Here is a 19,261-nt window from a genome sequence, read left to right on the forward strand (position 1 = left end):
CTCGGAATTTCCTCACGATGCTGCAGTGCCCCAGGACCCTCTGCTGCGGGCTGCGAGGCTGGGCAGGCAGGGGTTTGGGGAGAGCACCAGGGCGGGACAGGGCCATGCTGGCACACCCTGGGTGCCCGGAGTGCCTGGGGTTGGGGCATGCTGCGGGGTGCTGGCACACAGCAGCGGTGCCAGGGATGGGGCACGCCTGGGGCACAGCGCTCTGAGGTCCAGCACCTCTGATTTCCACACTCCTCGCTCATCTGCCCTGGAAGGACAGGGAAAGCCCTTGGCGCTCCGGAATGTCCCTGTCCCAGCCGGCTGCCGGGTGAGGCGCAGGAGCAGCCGGGACAGACCTTCCTCCTCCTCCTCCTCCTCCTCCTGCTCCTGCTCCTGCTCCGCATCCCGGCCCAGGGGCGCACGGAGCTCCCGGTGCCGGCTCAGGCTCGGGTGTGCCCGCAGCTCCCGCAGCCCCCAGACCTGTCCCGGCCCGGTGCCCGGGGCTCCCGGCGGGGCACTGCCCAGCCCGGCCCGGTGCCCGGGGCAGCAGCTGCCCGCTCCCGTGGGAAAGGCGGCGGCCGCAGCCGCTGCCGCAGCCGCAGCACTTTGTTCTTTGTGAAAAGCGGGAGCTGCGGCCGCTCTTTGTGCCGCCCATTTGAATGTGACCCTTTCCACCACCAAAAATCGATATTGCCGGGGAGAAGCGGTGGGTGCTGTTTTTCCGAGGCCTGTTTACAGCGGAGCGGTCCTCGAGGCAGATGTTATCTGGCGGACTTTACCAAATTTTACAAAGCATTTTCCGAGCGCATAATGACAGTATTATCTCTGTCCACCTGCTGAGAGGAGCGGTGCGCTCCCAATAAATATCGGCTTCCGAGACGGCCGACTCAGAGTCCGCCTTATCTGTCCAGATGGGGGGAAAAAAGGCCCTAATTTACATCCCAGAAAGCACTGGGGTGTGACAAAGGTCATCGGCTGACACTGTACCCTCAGCCGGGATGAAAAATATGAGTGAGGGCTGCACTGTGCGAGGGGGACACAGCCCCTGCGGCTCCTGCCCTGCTCTGCTCTCCCAGCCCTGGCACTGGTGGTACCTGAGGGGTCCCGAGGAGCCGAGCAAAGCGGGGGTGCGTGCTCAAACCAGGGGCCGCCGGGGTGTCACCGAGAACGTGTCCCACTGCCCCGCTAGAATGACAAAAGGACAAAGAAAAATGAGTGGCGAGTCCGAAGGGAATATCAGATCATGAACACAGCGGGAGAAGTGTCAGTGGGGACGCCGAGCTAATGGGCTGGTCTCCTCCAGAATTTTCTTGTCCCTGAAGTTTTAAATAATGCATCACATGGGATCCCGGTCGGTCCGCGATTCCCCGGTCCAGCAGAAGGAAGCGGCAGATCAGAGATGCTCACCCTCGTCTGCACGTTCCACAGGTAGCGACCGAGCCAGGATTTATTCATTGGTCGGCTGTGATTGATCTGGAGGAGATTGGCTCGCTGCAGTTAATTACAGGCAGTACTGGCTGCTCCTCCGGGGCACACCCCGGTTATCCCGCTGCTCCCGGGCTCGGGATAGCCGGGGCACGGAGATCTCCCGGCCGCTCCCGGAGCTCCCTCGGTGCCCGGTCGGCGCTGCCGTGCGAGGGTGCAGCCCTGGCACGGAGCCCTTCCCCGGCCGGGACAGCTCGGGCTGCAGAGCTGAGATGGAATTGCTGGGAGCCAAAGGGGCCAGGGCACAAACGGCACCTCCAGAAAGGAACACTTAAAAACCACTAAAAAACCCAAACAAGTAGAGAACCCAAAGCAAGCTCGTTACGTTTCATCTCCTTTAAGGCCAAGCATCAGTCCCAGGGGTTTTTGTGCTCGTTATCCCCCCATAAAGCCCCTGCCAGGGGATGTTTCCTGCCTGGCACTGGGGTTGTGTCAGGAAAAGCTGACCCAGCCGAGAGGGAGCTGGGAAAACACCCTGGGGCACCCAGGTGCTGGCACAGGGGCACCGACTGAGGGTGCCCAGCTCACCCCGGGAGTGGCCCCTCCGCTGTCTCCCAGGGTGTCAATTAGTTAATTAATGAATGAACTGTCTCTCCCTGGCTGGCTGTTTGGGTCAGGCTCGCCGTGCCCATCACGGTGAGAGCACCCCGGGGAGCCCTTTGCTCCGCAGAGGTGAAAAATTGTACCCACAAAAAGAGTTCCCCCTGCGATCAATTCCCTCTAACAACTTTATTGATTAGCTGCAGGAACATCTCCCATTTATTAATTATGAAGAAGATGTTCCAGTGATTGCTTAAAGTTAACTGGTGTGCTTTCCCTCTGCCCTTGGGCCCCAGCACTGCCCAGATGGCATCCCCGTCCCGGGAGGGTTCAAAGCTTCGGGATGTGGCACTTGGGGACAGTGGTGGCCTCAGGAACGTTTGGTCTCTAGGAACTTGGAGGGCTTTTCCAGCCTGCAGAGATTCCACAATTCCTCTATGCCCTTCTGTGCCAGGATCCCAGAGCTGGCACCTGGGTTTGTGTCCCTGCAGCACTGGGATCACAGGGTGCTCTGTCCCAGAGCTGGCACCTGGGTTTGTGTCCCTGCAGCACTGGGATCACAGGGTGCTCTGTCCCAGATCCTCCTCACAGCATGTCTGGATGTTTGGGATTAGTGACAGCAGAGGTGACAAATGCCAGCGCTGGCACCAGGAGCCCTTTACACTCGGGGAATGGATGTTGGGCTGCCTTCAACAACCCAGAGGAGAGATTGTCCTCCTCCTTTGCTGTGGAGAATTCCAGGCCACGTGCCCAAACCCAGCCTCCCACTCTGCTCCAGCCTCAGGAACACGCCACCCCAACACCCCAATGTCACCAGGTGTCACCAGGGCTGAGGGCGCTCACAAACCACATTCACACCGTAAATTAAATGAGGGAGTCAAGTGAGGGCAAGCAAGGCCAGGAGCAAGCTGGAAGCAGGGCTAAGGGAGGAAAAGGAAGGTCAGAGAGAGGGTAATTAAGGAAATGCAGCAAAGAGAAATTATACAAGAGAGGATTAGAAATGTACAATTGGTGTGGCTACCCGGGGCCATAAATCACCGCGGGGGGAAGGAGATGCTGCAGGAAGCCGAGGTGGTGCTGGACTGATTATGAGTTTGAAATATGGCACGTTGGCAAAAAATCCACGGCGATTTATCTCCTGTCACCAGGCATCCCGGGAAGGTGGCAGCCATCCCCACACGGCTCTTCTGAGACTGAAACTGCGGGGCTGAATTGATTTCTGAGCCTGCCAGCCTGCGTTTGTCTGAGCGGGTAACAAATAACAGGGAGGGGAAATGGGGAAATCACAGAGATCACAGCCAGGAAAAACAAATGGATGGGGTGGAGGACAGGGGTTTGGATAGCTCCGGCTCTGCTTGCACCCCGCAGGCAAACAGAACCCCAAATGAGCCTTTAGCAAGGTGTCCTGGCTATGTAAAGATGGAATAACTCAGATTTGCAGTCCTACCCACACAGAGCCATTGCCAGCCCGAGAGAAGGGTGAAAATCCATACTTTTAGCAAATATCTAGATCTAAAAATAAGAGGGGGATACGAATCCTAGCAACGCAGAGGGGTTGGTTGGGAGGGGAATGAAATCTCTGGATTAAAATACGAACATGAGCTGTAACTACAAACCCAGCCCAACCTCCCAAAGTCCCTCCACGGGCACAGGGCGGGAGCAGGAGCCAGCCAGGAGGGCTGGAGGTGCTGCAGTGCCGGGGGAGGCAAAGCAGGAGCCCGAGAAAAGCTCCAGAAGGATCTTGCTGGCAGGAAGCACAAACCAAAAATAGGCAGTGGCAGGAATCAAGCGGAGAGTGGGGAAAATGGAGCCGGCCTGGATCAATACCTGGAGACCAGAACCACTGAGGATGTGAGCAGGTTTGAATCCTGACCTCTGCAACCAGGGGCTGCGCTGAAAACCTGATTTCTCGTGGAGATTTCATAGGCAGAGCTCAGAAATGTCTAAAAATGAAACACGCAAATGAGGGCATCGCCTGCAAGGTGTCCCTGTGCCTTTGGCACTCCTGAGCTGCTCCCAGGGGCTGGGTGGGGGTCCTGACACAGGGAAAGGGGTCCCTGGGGCACCTCTGCCTCAACACAGGGGCACAGCCAAGTGCTCAGGGACCCTGGGGCACCTCTGCCCCACCACAGGGGCACAGCCAGCCCAGGGATCAGGGACCCTGGGGCACCTCTGCCCCACCACAGGGGCACAGCCCAGGGATCAGGGACCCTGGGGCACCTCTGCCCCACCACATCTCTGCTCCCATGGCAGGCCCACAGCTCCACAGCCTCCCCAGGACCCTTCACCACCTCACCAGCAAGAGAACTGCCCCCATTTCCTACAAACATGACCTAATTGGCCCTTGCATTTCCCCCGGGCCCAGCAGCAGCGCAGCCCCTCACTTTGCTGCTGCCCCACCTCCATCACGGCAGCAGCTCGTTTGGGATGGCCACGGGATTACAGCCAGGAATCCCAGGGTCCTCCCCAAGCTGGAAAACAGATGGCGAGGAAAAATGATTGGAGAGGGAGATTAATAACAGCACTGCTAGCAAACCAGATCGAAGGGATCAGGGCGAGGCAGAGGGGCTGGCGGCAATTTGGAGCCTTGTGGGAAACGAGGAGGACAGATGCTTGCCTAAATTTGGGGATTAGATTTTGTAGCCTAAAGAAGATAATAAATGAAATGATTATGGCGTTAAAGTGCTGGTCCCTGTGGACGAGCAGGGTGGGAAGAGCCTTGGCATTAAGTGCCAGGGATGAGGGTCAGCTTTAGGGTCAGTTTTGGGGCACTCCATCAAAGGTCATCTCCTGACTGCTGAGAGCTGCTTGAGCCCAGGGGAAATTCCTCCTTCGGGGGATCTATGGAGCGCGGGACAAAGATCACAATTTTCCAGGAAAATTTAGCAAAAAAATGCAATTTTTTTTTTCTTTTTAGCTGGCTCATGCACTTCTCTGGGCCGGGGAGGGCCGGTGCCTCGATGCCCCTGCTCTCCCCGGGAGGGTAATTGAGCTCCGGATGAAGATCCGGCCCTGCCCGGGCTCCCTGCGCTGCGGCCCCGCTGTTTCTCCGCGCTCCAGTTAAAGAGTTTCCCACGGAGAAGTGGCTAATGATGGCCCGAAAATGAGCAGGGAGGAGGCAGCTGCCGCTCTCCTGGCAGCAGCAAAGGCAGCAGCACCTCCGAGAGAGGGGAGAGGCGTGGGAGAGCCGGAGAGGAGGAGGAGGAGGAGGAGGAGAGGAAGTGCTTCACGAGGGGAGCCTCTGGTCTCCCCCACAAATATCTAAAAACTATTAATTTCGGGCAGCAGCGAGGAAGATATACATGAAAGGGAAATTGATTTCTATTTAAATGGTATGTTTTCATCACCTTTTTTCAGAGCGTGAACATTCATCTCTGAGTACCTGTGCTAATTGATTTCAAATGCAACTGGACGCAATGGCTGAGGAATAATAAATCTGGGGGCTGGGAAGGGGGAGCAGGGAGCAGCAGGAGCAGGCTGAGGGGCTGGGGGCACCAGAGACCCTGTGTCACCCGGCAGGACACCGCAGCTCTGAAAAACACCCAGCTTTTAGGTGTTTGTCCTCAAATAAATAATGATAGCCAAAAAGCTGCTGTGGGGAAATGGGCTAATGGAAGGCCTGGTAAATGTAGGTGAGCTGCTCCTGCCTCAGCATGGGGCACTTGTGGCCAGATATTGCAGTGCTGCAGCCTGTTGTGGTACTCAGGGCTCGAGGGGATGCTGGAACAGGGGAGAGAAGAGAAAATAGCCATAAAAATTACCTGCAGCCAAAAAGGCACTGCGCAGCAACCAGCTGAAAGAGCCTGGGTGTTCAGCTCATCAGGGAAAGAGGGGGAAATGCCCTGATAGCTGGGTATGGGAACTGCAGGAGGAATGATGGAATTACCAGGCACCTTTAACCTGAGGCTGCTCCACAAGGAGAGAATCCCCAGGCTGGAGCTGGGGAAGTTGTGCAAGCCCTTCCCCACCGACACAGGCACACGCTCGTGGGTGCAGGCAGGGTTAGGGAGTGAAATTCCGAGGCCTTATGGAGATGATGCTGCAAATTCTCTGTTCTTTTGCTCTCTCCACTGCTGGGACAGAGGCAGGCATTTTTGGAGGACTTCTCTGAAGCAGTTTTATGGAAATCATCTCTTTCCAGGACACGTAACCTTGCCAGGGAGAGGGATAGAGCTCAAAACCCACCTCCAAACCTCTTGGAGCTCTCCTATGGATGCAGCTGGGACTGTAAGCAAAATAAACCCAGTGAAATAATGGCCAGTGGACAGGCAGAGACCGTGGAAAGGATATTGATTGGAACAGGGTCTCTTTTCTGCACAGCACAGTGAGCTCCGCAGGGCTGAGCTTCAGGTAATTTCTAGCAAATAATGTGTTGTACACTGTTCTTTGTGGATCCTGGAAATCAAACTGGAGCATCCGGGCCTCTTGTCTAACAAGTCCCTGTAGCTAGAGCCAGCGGCTGGTGCCTTGAGAGAGGAATAAAAGCAGCAAATGAGAAATAAATGGGGATGAAATAACCCCCAGCGTGTTTGGCAGTGCTGGGACCCCCAGGCGGCAGCACTTTACCTGGGTCTGTGTGTAAACCCTGCCGGGAAAGCCCCGGGAAGCTGGATGGGGTGAGGGATGGGACACACGGCTCCTCCTGCCAGGACCGTGCCAATGGCTGCATTTCTTTGTAACATTTTCTCGAGCTGCCAGCCCCGCTGCTGAAGGGTTTGGGGCAGAACAGCCCCACCCGTGGCACAAGGGGGTCAGGAGCCACGAGCCCTTTCTGAGGAAGGGTTTGGGGCAGAACAGCCCCACCCGTGGCACAAGGGGGTCAGGAGCCCTGCCAGCCCTTTCTGAGGAAGGGTTTGGGGCAGAACACCCCCGTCCGTGGCACAAGGGGGTCAGGAGCCCTGCCAGCCCTGCTGCTGAAGGGTTTGGGGCAGAACAGCTCCATCCGTGGCACAAGGGGGTCAGGAGCCACGAGCCCTTTCTGAGGAAGGGTTTGGGGCAGAACAGCCCCGTCCGTGGCACAAGGGGGTCAGGAGCCCTGCCAGCCCTTTCTGAGGAAGGGTTTGGGGCAGAACACCCCCTTCCGTGGCACAAGGGGGTCAGGAGCCCTGCCAGCCCTGCTGCTGAAGGGTTTGGGGCAGAACACCCCCATCCATGGCAGAAGGGGGGGCAGGAGCCCTGCCAGCCCTTTCTGAGGAAGGGTTTGGGGCAGAACACCCCCATCCATGGCAGAAGGGGGGGCAGGAGCCCTGCCAGCCCTTTCTGAGGAAGGGTTTGGGGCAGAACACCCCCGTCCGTGGCACAAGGGGGTCAGGAGCCCTGCCAGCCCTTTCTGAGGAAGGGTTTGGGGCAGAACCCCCCCGTCCATGGCAGAAGGGGGGGCAGGAGCCACGAGCCTCACCTCCCGCCGGGTAACAAAGAGATTGCAGCGCGGTTCAGAGGTGGGGAGTTTGATAAACTGGCTCATATTTCGAAATGAACAAATGACAGTTCATGGTGGCCGTGACAGAGGGCTCGGCGCTGCTTTGCAGTAATCTATGCCTTCTTCAACACGCGCCTGCCACGCTGGCCGCCGGCACATGAAGGATGGAGGAGCAGGCAAAAGGTTAATAGAGCATTGGGCCTTTTTTAATTGAAAAAATGACTGAGGGAGCATGTAGCAGAGCGAGCAGTAATATTATTACAGGCTGTAAGTACTGTTCCAGAGACTTACTGTTCATCTGGGAGCAGAGTAATGAGCCTCGGCCGGAGTGCCGATGGCTCGCCAGCAGGAGCTGCTGCCTTGGGAAAGGATCCCCTAAATGTTTGTGCTCCTTTGCAAAGTTTGGGATCCTCCAGGAAGGAGTGCCCTGCGTGGCTGGCCTAATTGATCCCTCCAATGATGCCTCAGCACTGGTGTGTGAGGGGCTCCAGCTGGGCTGGGATCTGTGCTTTAGCAGGGAGGCTGCAGGGAGCTGCCTCTGATGCAGCCTGTGGGGCACAGGACAATCAGCACAGCCGTGGCCATCCCGGGGAGTGACAGACCTTTAATCCTCCATGGATGGGCCCTGTGTGCTTCCCTGGCACTGCTGGTGCTCCCTGCGGCGAGCCTGGCACAGGGCACAGCATGGAGCACTCCTGCACTGGGGCATCACTGCACTGGGGCATCCCTGTGCCAGTTCTGCCCCTGAACATCCCTGTGCCAGTTCTGCCCCTGAACATCCCTGTGCCAGTTCCTGCCCCTGAACATCCCTGTGCCAGTTCCTGCACTGGGAAATCCCTGTGCCAGTTCCTGCACCAGAACATCCCTGTGCCAGTTCTGCCCCTGAACCTCCCTGTGCCAGTTCCTGCCCCTGAACATCCCTGTGCCAGTTCTGCCCCTGAACCTCCCTGTGCCAGTTCCTGCCCCTGAACATCCCTGTGCCAGTTCTGCCCCTGAACCTCCCTGTGCCAGTTCCTGCCCCTGAACATCCCTGTGCCAGTTCTGCCCCTGAACCTCCCTGTGCCAGTTCCTGCCCCTGAACATCCCTGTGCCAGTTCTGCCCCTGAACCTCCCTGTGCCAGTTCCTGCCCCTGAACATCCCTGTGCCAGTTCTGCCCCTGAACCTCCCTGTGCCAGTTCCTGCCCCTGAACATCCCTGTGCCAGTTCTGCCCCTGAACCTCCCTGTGCCAGTTCCTGCCCCTGAACATCCCTGTGCCAGTTCTGCCCCTGAACCTCCCTGTGCCAGTTCCTGCCCCTGAACATCCCTGTGCCAGTTCTGCCCCTGAACCTCCCTGTGCCAGTTCCTGCCCCTGAACATCCCTGTGCCAGTTCTGCCCCTGAACCTCCCTGTGCCAGTTCCTGCCCCTGAACATCCCTGTGCCAGTTCTGCCCCTGAACCTCCCTGTGCCAGTTCCTGCCCCTGAACATCCCTGTGCCAGTTCTGCCCCTGAACCTCCCTGTGCCAGTTCCTGCCCCTGAACATCCCTGTGCCAGTTCTGCCCCTGAACCTCCCTGTGCCAGTTCCTGCCCCTGAACATCCCTGTGCCAGTTCTGCCCCTGAACCTCCCTGTGCCAGTTCCTGCCCCTGAACATCCCTGTGCCAGTTCTGCCCCTGAACCTCCCTGTGCCAGTTCCTGCCCCTGAACATCCCTGTGCCAGTTCTGCCCCTGAACCTCCCTGTGCCAGTTCCTGCCCCTGAACATCCCTGTGCCAGTTCTGCCCCTGAACCTCCCTGTGCCAGTTCCTGCCCCTGAACATCCCTGTGCCAGTTCTGCCCCTGAACCTCCCTGTGCCAGTTCCTGCCCCTGAACATCCCTGTGCCAGTTCTGCCCCTGAACCTCCCTGTGCCAGTTCCTGCCCCTGAACATCCCTGTGCCAGTTCTGCCCCTGAACCTCCCTGTGCCAGTTCCTGCCCCTGAACATCCCTGTGCCAGTTCTGCCCCTGAACCTCCCTGTGCCAGTTCCTGCCCCTGAACATCCCTGTGCCAGTTCTGCCCCTGAACCTCCCTGTGCCAGTTCCTGCCCCTGAACATCCCTGTGCCAGTTCTGCCCCTGAACCTCCCTGTGCCAGTTCCTGCCCCTGAACATCCCTGTGCCAGTTCTGCCCCTGAACCTCCCTGTGCCAGTTCCTGCCCCTGAACATCCCTGTGCCAGTTCTGCCCCTGAACCTCCCTGTGCCAGTTCCTGCCCCTGAACATCCCTGTGCCAGTTCTGCCCCTGAACCTCCCTGTGCCAGTTCCTGCCCCTGAACATCCCTGTGCCAGTTCTGCCCCTGAACCTCCCTGTGCCAGTTCCTGCCCCTGAACATCCCTGTGCCAGTTCTGCCCCTGAACCTCCCTGTGCCAGTTCCTGCCCCTGAACATCCCTGTGCCAGTTCCTGCCCTTGAACATCCCTGTGCCAATCCCTGCCCCGGGTGCCCGGCGGTGCCCACAGGGATGATTGATGGGGAATTGCCCCCGGGGCACTGTGTCATCCCGGGAGCTGGACCCGGGGTGGGGGAGCGGGCTGTTAAGCAGGCTGCCAGGATTTATGCTCCGCGGGAGCAGCTCTATCTGTCATCTGTGAAAAGCCTCATTTACAGGGAGGCTCCGTCAGGAAAGGCAATCAGCCTGGAACCTGCTATGCCGGGAATTTATAACCGCTGTGCCAGGGAGAGCTCGTCCCTCCCTTGGGCAGGAGCCGGGGGAGCTGGGCCTGGTGTTTGCTCCTCCAGGGAATGCCCAGCACCTCCTCAAAGAGCTCCGAGGGTGGAGAGTGACACGGTGATGGGGACAGGGTCTGTGGCACTGCTGGGAACGCTGCTGTCAGCAACACACTGACCTGTGTCCCCTGGGCAAAAGGGAACCTCATGGAAAAAATGGGGAAAGGGAGGCAGGTTTTGCCTCACCCCTGGGACTGGTGATGCCCTGGAGCTTTGCCTTTGGGGTGGAGGAGGATTGCCAGGCGTGGGAAACCACAGAGTGCCAGAATGGTTTGATTTGGAAGGGGGTTAAAGCCCGTGCAGTGCCTCCCCCTCCACCTTCCCCTGGCCCAGGTCGCTCCAAGCCTCTCTCCACAGTGTGGATGTCCTCTCCTTCCCAGGAGCCTGGAGCCCAGCACTGGGGACCTGCTGTGCCACTGGGAGCAGTGGGTTCTCAGGCTGACGTGCTCCTGCCCAGCAGAGCCCACACTGGTGCTGTTCTCCCGTGATGGACTCAGAATAAAGGCCCTGACCGAGGGATGGATGGATGGCTAACGTCATCATCTGTGCTGCATTTTCCTCTGCCGTGGAGGATGAGCTCCAGCTACCCCCATCCATCTCATTCTTTCAAATCATCTTCATTCTGCAATTTCCCCTCGGCCCGAAAAGAGTCAAGGATCGATGCATTTCTCTCCAATTTCAGCCGGGCAGAGGCAGAGGAGCCTCTTGCCTCCCCCAGCACGTGCCTGCTCCCGTTCAGAGCAGGCTGCCTATTGATCCCTCCCTGGGAAGAGCTGCAGCCTGTGCCCGACCTCCCCTCACCAAAAGCAGCCAGCTTTGTGTCTCTGCCAGGCAGAAAAGGAGTCTGTCCCCTCCAAAAGGCAAAGGCTGTCCCAGGCAGGCCAGCCCAGCCCTCTGCAGCAGCACAGGAGGAATAAATCCCCACAGGAGGAGGGCGAGCCCTGCCCACACCTGCCCAGGGCTGTGCTTGCTCCCAGCTGCCCTGCTCGTGGCCAGGTGGGACGCTGAGGATGGACACCTCTGCCACAGCGTGGTCAGAGTCCCACTGAAGCCTCACTCCAGCACAGCCCTGCTGAGCCCTCGCTGTGTCTGATGTCAGTGTCATGCAGCAGTGTTTAATTACCTGAGACAGGGCTTCGTGGCATTTGTGTCCCAGCAGGGAGCAGCTTGGATGCAGTTTGGCTCCAGGAGCCTCCAGGGCTGCCTCCCAAACTCCCTCCCTGATAACAGGTGCTTTTTAAACGAGACGCATTCAAAACAGGCCTGCTCTTGCCACCTGATCAATAGATGGGAAAGGAACAATGCCAAATATCTGCAGTTATTGTGCAGCACTGACGGCTGTCAGGACAACGGGCAGAGCAAAGACAAATACACACCTTTGCCTGCGTTATTACTTTAAGCCTGTTATTATCATTATTATGGGTGATTAAAAATCCCATTAATCAGATGCTAAACAGATTAAGCCCTATGAATTAATTTTCTGGAAATAACTAAGATAAACATTCTGCGCAGAGCTCATTTAATGAAATAGAAGCTGTTTATCTGCAAAATTAGGGCCTGAGCATAGCTGAGCTTCAGCTGGAAAAATCCAGTGCGGTGTGGGCACAGGCTGGAGCCAAGGCCGATTTTTTACCCATTCTAAGTAAAAGAAAAATCTTGCTGCAAGTAATTTATGATACATTACACAAAGAGCTCATTAGCGAGAGCTCCCAAATCAAATTACAGTCAGTTAGGAAATAATTCCTTGATTTAGTGTGTGGGGAGAGGGGCTGGAGGGCAGCCTGTGCTGCTGGTGGGAGCGCTGAGCTCTGCTGGGCAGGGGCTTGGCACGGCCAGGTGGACACACCTGAGGGGGCTGGGCCTCCTGTGCCCTCACTGCCCCCCCCCAAGGCCCTGGGCAGGGGCTTGGCGCGGCCAGGTGGGCACCCCTGAGGGAGCTGGGCCTCCTGTGCCCTCACTGCCCCCCCCCAAGGCCCTGGGCAGGGGCTTGGCGCGGCCAGGTGGGCACCCCTGAGGGAGCTGGGCCTCCTGTGCCCTCACTGCCCCCCCCCAAGGCCCTGGGCAGGGGCTTGGCGCGGCCAGGTGGGCACCCCTGAGGGAGCTGGGCCTCCTGTGCCCTCACTGCCCCCCCCCAAGGCCCTGGGCAGGGGCTTGGCGCGGCCAGGTGGGCACACCTGAGGGAGCTGGGCCTGCTGCTGCCCTCACTGCACCACTCCAGGGACCTGGGCAGGGGCTTGGCACGGCCAGGTGGGCACATCTGAGGGAGCTGGGCCTCCTGTGCCCTCACTGCCCACCCCAAGCACCTGACACACCTGATGGGAGCAGCAGGAGGAGATTTGGAAGTTGTTTTCCTGGAAGCAATTCCATTACCACGCTCGTTCATTGCCTTTTTGCTGACACTTTTCAATGGTTGTGTATCACAGTTCCACCTGCTGCTGGGTTCAGAGAGCTTCAGGCCTGCTCTGCAGTGGAGAACCCTAAGGTTGAATTAAGAATGTGAGATATCAAAATGTAAGGGATAAATAAAAATAAGGTGTGCTCTGGTATGTCAGAAAACAGGGTGAGACCTGGAGCCACACAGAGGATTTTCTCCCTGGTTTGTGTGCACCCTGCACTGCACACAGCCTCCACCATTTCCCTGAGAGCAGGAGGCAACTGGGAGCCAAGGCCCTGAAAACCATTTTATCCTACTAGCAGTTAAACAACTTACCACTAATGCCAATGGTATAGGAAATGAACACTAATTGATTTTTCACCACCGTCTTTCCCTTCCACCATCATGGAGCTGCCTCTGAGAGCAAAATATTGGAAGCAAAGGGGTAAAGAAGTTTCACTTGGTGAAATAAACGGTGAAATAAATACGAGAGGCATGCAGCTGTGGCAGTGTCCTCCTCCTGACATCATGCAGCTGCTCCTGCTGCTGTCCCAGCCCTGGGCTGACCCACATCCCGATCTCCAGGGCGTTGCTCTGGTTCCTCTTCTGTCCAGAGGAGTCCACAGCCCAGTATCCAAGCCCTGAAGTGTCACCAGGGACAAGTGGGCCTTCCCTTTGCATCCATTTACAGCCTTCTCCAGAAACTGCCCATGGAAGTGCTGCTTCTTGTGTCTGTTGTAATAAATGGGTGTGTTTGCTATTGCTGGTGAAAAGTCCTGTGTTTGGCCTTTTTAAGTCATTTGATTAGGAAGCAGAGGGAATATTTTAGCAGCAGAGAAGGCTCTCACAATCAGCACTAGGAGGAATAATCCAATTTCCTTGGCAAAGAAGGGCAAGGGTCCTCCTAGGAGGTCAAAGCTCCCTTAGCACAATTAGAACTTTAATTAATGGAATTGCTTGAGCTTCCACCAGCAGAAGCGGCGTGTCTGTGGAGCTCTGGGAGTGGAGACAGCAGCTCCCTGCTGGCTCTCCTGAGCACACCCAGACCCCCGTGCCTTCCAGAGATGAGCTTTGGGCTCTTGGTTGGCATCAGAGCAGGGCTGGCCTCTCCAGCAGCTCTGAGAGGAGCTCACCGTGTGCCATGCTGCTCAGACATGCTGGCTGCAATTAATATTGCATCACGGCCTCCTGATTCCTGAATTATGTATTTCTCCTTCTCAGCATCGCGTGGGTTTTTTTACAGGGTTAATCATTTGCCATCATTCTGCCTTTAGCAACAGTCGTCTTAATTAAGGGGGCCGAGTTCCGCTCTCATTCCTGCCCGGCAGATCCTAATGAAATCACTGGAGCCGTGCGGTGTAAAAGGGAGGGACGCCGGCCGTGCAGTCAAAGTAAAACGTTCCCTCTCCTGTTGATTAATGCATAAAATTAACCCAGCTTAATGCCCAGCTCCTGACTGAGTGAACCACTGCAGAGCTGCTTCTCCACGGGCACTTCTGCCCCTGTTCATCCCGTGTGCATGCCAGCAGGGCTCTGCCACCACAGCTGGGTGCCCTGCCTCTGCTTTGGGGTTGAGAAACACGGCAGAAGCCTGCAAGCAGGGCTCAAGGCACTGTCACCTCTCCCTCCAGTGGCTCCAGGGCTGAGCTGGTGCTCCCTGTCCCTTTGCCCCTGCCCAGGGCTCTGCCAGCAGGCAGCTCCCCCAAAGCCACGTGCTGTTCCCTTCCAGGGATTTAAATCAGCCCAGAGCCCCCTCCCTGGCAGTGCCCCTGCCTCTCCCCCCTGCCCTTTCCTGCTGGCACCAAAAGGGCTGATCCCCAACTATTCCTCCCTGGCTTGCATTTCCTGACAGGCCCAGGCAGCCGTGCAGGGGAGGCTCCAATAAGTGGATCCACATGCAATATTCATGGATGGCTTCAGAATAGTTACAGATCCATCACGCTTGGCAGCGGGATGGGGACGGCGTGCTCTCCTAATGCTGGCCTTGAGCACCTTCTTGAACCCGAGCCCTGGGCATGGAGCCGGGGGTGCCGGCACGGTCCCGCCGCTGCCGTGTCCCCAGCTGTCCTGCCAAAGCCCCCACAGTCCCCTCCCACCTCAGGGAATCCCTGGAAAGCCTCTGGGGACCTGGGCCTGTGGGTATCTCTGGCCATGCCGTGCTACGCTGCTCCTGCACCCAGCTGGAGCCCTGGGTAAGGAGCAGGGAAAACAAGGGAGCCACTGGAGCTTAGTGCCCTCACTGCGGGAAAGGTTTGTTTACCAGCTTCTGGCCAGCACCACAGTGCAGCTCCAAACCTCATCTCATCCCCCAGGATTAATTTTTACACAATCATTCCGCAGTCTGCGATAATCGCTCCATAAAAAAATGAAGAGATTTGGGGCTTTTCTCCGGCGCGGAGGATTAGGTCTGAAGACGAGTAATCTGCAGGAAGCTCAGCTGCATGCACACCACTCATCTCTCTGCATTCTTCCCAGCTTTAGGTCTTTCATTGGGATCGCCCACAGTGGGCTGGCTGCCCCAGGCAGGCGGGCACATCCCGAGGGATCGGCCGTGTGCCAGCCCAGGGGGGCACGGCGGCAGCTTGGGCAGCGCAGTGCCATGAGCCCTGCAGTGCCATGAGTCCTGCAGTGCCATGAGCCCTGCAGTGCCATGAGCTCCTGCAGTGCCATGAGCCCTGCAGTGCCACACAGCCCCTGCAGTGCCATGAGCCCTGCAGTGCCATGGGCCCTGCAGTGCCATGAGTCCTGCAGTGCCACGCAGCCCCTGGTGCCCCCAGCCTGTGCTCATCAGCTCTTTTCACTACACACAGGAGCCTCTGGAACCGGCTCCCTCCAGTTTCCTTGGGAAGGAGGTGAAGCAATTGGCACAGGAGACATAAACGCAGCGCAACAGAGCAGGTGGTGGGGTGGTTTTAAAAGGTAACAAACTATTAAAAGAAATGATGAGCTTATATGCTGAAGCCTTTAGTAAAATCATGGTGGTTTAACCAGGTGAAGAGTGAATAATAACCTGGGAACTGGCAATTTCCCTGTTCCAGAGGCAGCTGTCTGTGTTCTCCTGAGCCCCCAGGAACCCCCTTCAGCTGCCGGCCTTGCCAGGCCTGGCTTAACTATACCTGGACCTGCACTAAAAGCAGCAGTGAGTGGAGGAGGTAGCAACACACGCCCCAATCCCTCCTCAAGGGCATACCAGGATTATTCCCACTGAGGCTTGGGACTGAATTCCCAAATATTCCTGATGGGATGTGACCCCATGCCTGGAGCTTGGCAGGCTCCTGGCGCTGCCAGAAGGGTGAGAGCTCACAGGCTGAGAGAAGTTTTAGAGTCAGGAGGAGAGACATGCCCATTGTGCCCAGCAAGCATTTTTCCAAATATAATTAAAATAAGCACATCTCTACCATGGCTCTGACCACAGGGATACGGATGCAACGCCAGGTTTTTAAAACAAAATAACGTAAGCACTTAGAAAAGGACTCGAGCAGACTTTGGGTACTTATGTTGAAAATAATTGTCCCAGGAAACCCGATTCAGCAGCCACCCAGGCTGAAAGCACTTAGGCACACGCGGGCAGGCGTTCAACAAAGCATTTAGTGACCCCGGCGCTGCATCAGCAGGAACGCGGGGCTCCGGGCAGGGAGGGAGTGACTCAGGGAAACCGCGGGGCTCAGGCGGGAGAGGTCCCGCCTGGACCCTCCTGGACCCTCCTGGATCCTGCCTGGACCCTCCTGGCTCCTGCCAGGGTCCCACTGCAGTCCTACCTGGTCGTGCACGGGTCCCACTGGGATCCCACCTGGTTCCAGCCTGGCCCCGAGCACGCCCGGCAGTGTCCCCTCTGTGCCCCCCGTTTGTCGCTGGCTCCTGCCTCCCCTTCTGCTCCCACTGCCCTAAGGGCTGGGGTGTGATGGTTCCCGAGCCCTGCGGGGTGACAGGAGCTCACTCCTCACACCCTTCCCCTGGGAATACCTTTGCAGTCCAAGCAAATCCAGCAGCCGAGGAGGGAGAATGCTCGTGGTAATAAATTCATGGATTTTCACACCCCAGCAGGCTGACAAGCACCTGGTTTTAAAGAGACTTTAAAAGCACTTGGAGAGCTGTGAGCTGTGAGGCAGAGCGAGACCCCCTTATGCTTGGAGACCCCAAACGCCAGCTTCAAAGGAGGGAGGGAAATTGCAAAGATAGCCTGGAAAAAGTGGAGACAAATCTTCAAAGCACAAGTTTCCTGTGCTGATATAAAGACCATGTACCTTTTGCATGAATAAGTCAAAAGTGGGAACCTTTCCTAACCTGACAGGGGGTTCCTCTGCAGGGCTGTGAAGTGATGGATGCTCCTGGATCCTTTTGTGTGGTGCCTCTCCTCGATGGGACCATCCCTGCTGCAGTGCCACCCCTGCTGCCAGGGACTCTGCCATGGGTGCCCTGCCAGCGGGGTCTGTCCCGCTGCCCAGCTGAGGGGTTTCACACATTTCTCCTTGGGGAGCCTCAGAGCTCAGCTAACCACGTTCCCTGCCATGCCACTGCTGGATGTCCCTGACTTTAGGGAGGTGTTTCTCACCAGCTGAGGGCTCGGTGCTCCTGGGGCTGTCCCAGGACTGGTGGGAAGCTGCTGACAGCCTGGGACACGTCCTTCCAAGCTGCCCCTTGTCCTCAGGGCTGCTTGCAGAGCTCCCTGTGCCCCTCCCCAGCCCCGAGCTGCCTAATTGAGGCAGGAGCAGTACCTGGGCCTCCCCGCTCCTGCCGCAGCCTGCGGCGAGCCGAGCTCTGTGTCAATTACAGGAAAATCAATGAAGATACTGTTCAGGACTCCTTTTCACCATTCAGCACGGATGATATCCTTCACTTTCTAGCACTGATTCATTTACTTTCGGCCTCTCCAGGGGCTCCTGACATATTGCTATCTCTGAAGAATCTGAAGCAAGAACTGCCTTTGTTTCCACTGCAACTTGTTGGTGGGGCTGGAGCTCACTGAGGGTCAGGGGAGAGGCTGCAGCACACGGCAGGGTTTAAACATTTCTTACAAAAATACCTTCTTGAGGTCCTCCCAAATCTCTTTTTTTCATGGGCAGAGTCAGGGGAAAAATGGGTCCAAACACAGGATCAAAGTGCCATCAGTGTCCTTGCTCCAGCTGAGCTGTCCCCAAAAGTGGTGATACTGCAGTAGTGCTGCTTCTCTTGGATGGGGGCTGGAGCAACCTGGTCCAGAGGAAGGTGTCCATGGCAGGGGCTTGGAACTGAGTGGTCTTTCCCAGTCCAGCAACTCTCCTGTAAGAGAAAAGCCAGGAGAGTGGACAGGACTGCGACACCAGGGCTGCACAATCGTACTCTGGGGTTTATTCCTGCCCCCAGGACTCAAGGTCAGAAATTACAGGAGGCAACATGAAATGTTATAGAACTGATTTCTGAAATATTTAAAGCACAAGCCTGCAGTTGGTTTATCCTGGGAAGCCTTGGGTTTCTCTGGGACAGCACCATCCATGTTGAAGCTGGGGACACCATGCACTGGATGGACAGTGACAGACATCAGGTGGCAGCCACAAAAAATGCCTCTGTCCTGTGTCAAACCTCTGCTATTTCCTGCATTCCCAGCCTTTTCTCTCTCCCCTAAAGCCACAGGCATCCCCCAGCAGTGGGATATAGACCCCAGGCCCAACTCCCACTGCAGGAGGAAGAACCACGCTGATGCAAACCCCAGCCCTGCCAGCTCCTCGTGTTCCTGCTCTTCAAAGAGAGCTCCGTGCGTGGAGAGCAGTAGGAAATAGCCCAGAGCAAGGACGGGGCTACAAAGACAGCATCTATTATTTATGAGGCACTTCAGTGAACTCGGGGCTTGGAGGCAGAGTGGGCTGGGGGGGGACCTTTGTGAGGGGAAAAATGGAGTTTGAAGGAACACTGAGAGTGCTGCAGCACGCAGGGATCTCGTTCGTGAGAGGCATCCCTGGGAGTGCAGAAGGCTCTCTTGGAGCTCACACGGGATTTGCTCTGTGGTTTGGGGGGCAGTTTAATGACCCGTGCTCCAAACACCAGGCTTTTAAAGAGCGAGGGATCTTGTGAGCCAGCTCAGGGCATGCACTGCCCAGCACAGGCTCCAACAGCTCCGTACCTGCCACCTGGGATCTACGGTGTCACAGGGAAATCAGTGGGAGTGGGCATGCCATGCACCCACCCAGACATGGTCCCCCAGCAGAGGAACGGGTCCCCAGCAGAGGAACAGAGTCCCCAGCAGAGGCACAGGGTCCCCAGAGGCACAGGGTCCCCAGCAGAGGCACAGGGTCCCCAGCAGACACACAGGGTCCCCAGCAGAGGCACAGGGTCCCCAGCAGAGGCACAGGGTCCCCAGCAGCACAGGGTCCCCAGCAGAGGCACAGGGTCCCCATGCTCAGCCCTCACACATAGCTGGGGGCTCCATGGGGTCCCTGTGGCTGCCAGGCTGGGCCACACAAGGCCTTTGGGGGGTCACTTGAGCACCCCAAGGCAGTGGGGAGGGTGGTCTGGCCGCATTAGGCTTGCTGGGGGAGCACTGGGGACATCAGGGTGGGCACGCTGGGGAGGGAACTGCTGCCCAGAGACCCCGGGGCTCTTGGGGGGCACTGGGGCTTTAGAGGGCACACTGGGGAGGTGGAGGGAAGCCGGCGTTGGTGGGCACGCGGGGCCGGGGCCGGCACAGGGCCTGCCGGGGGTCCCCGGGCCGCGCTGCCGCGGCGCGGGGGCGCCGTGCG

This window comes from Passer montanus, unplaced genomic scaffold, assembly GCF_014805655.1.
Source record: "Passer montanus isolate IOZ18808 unplaced genomic scaffold, ASM1480565v1 scaffold200, whole genome shotgun sequence".
Classification (NCBI taxonomy): Eukaryota; Metazoa; Chordata; class Aves; order Passeriformes; family Passeridae; genus Passer; species Passer montanus.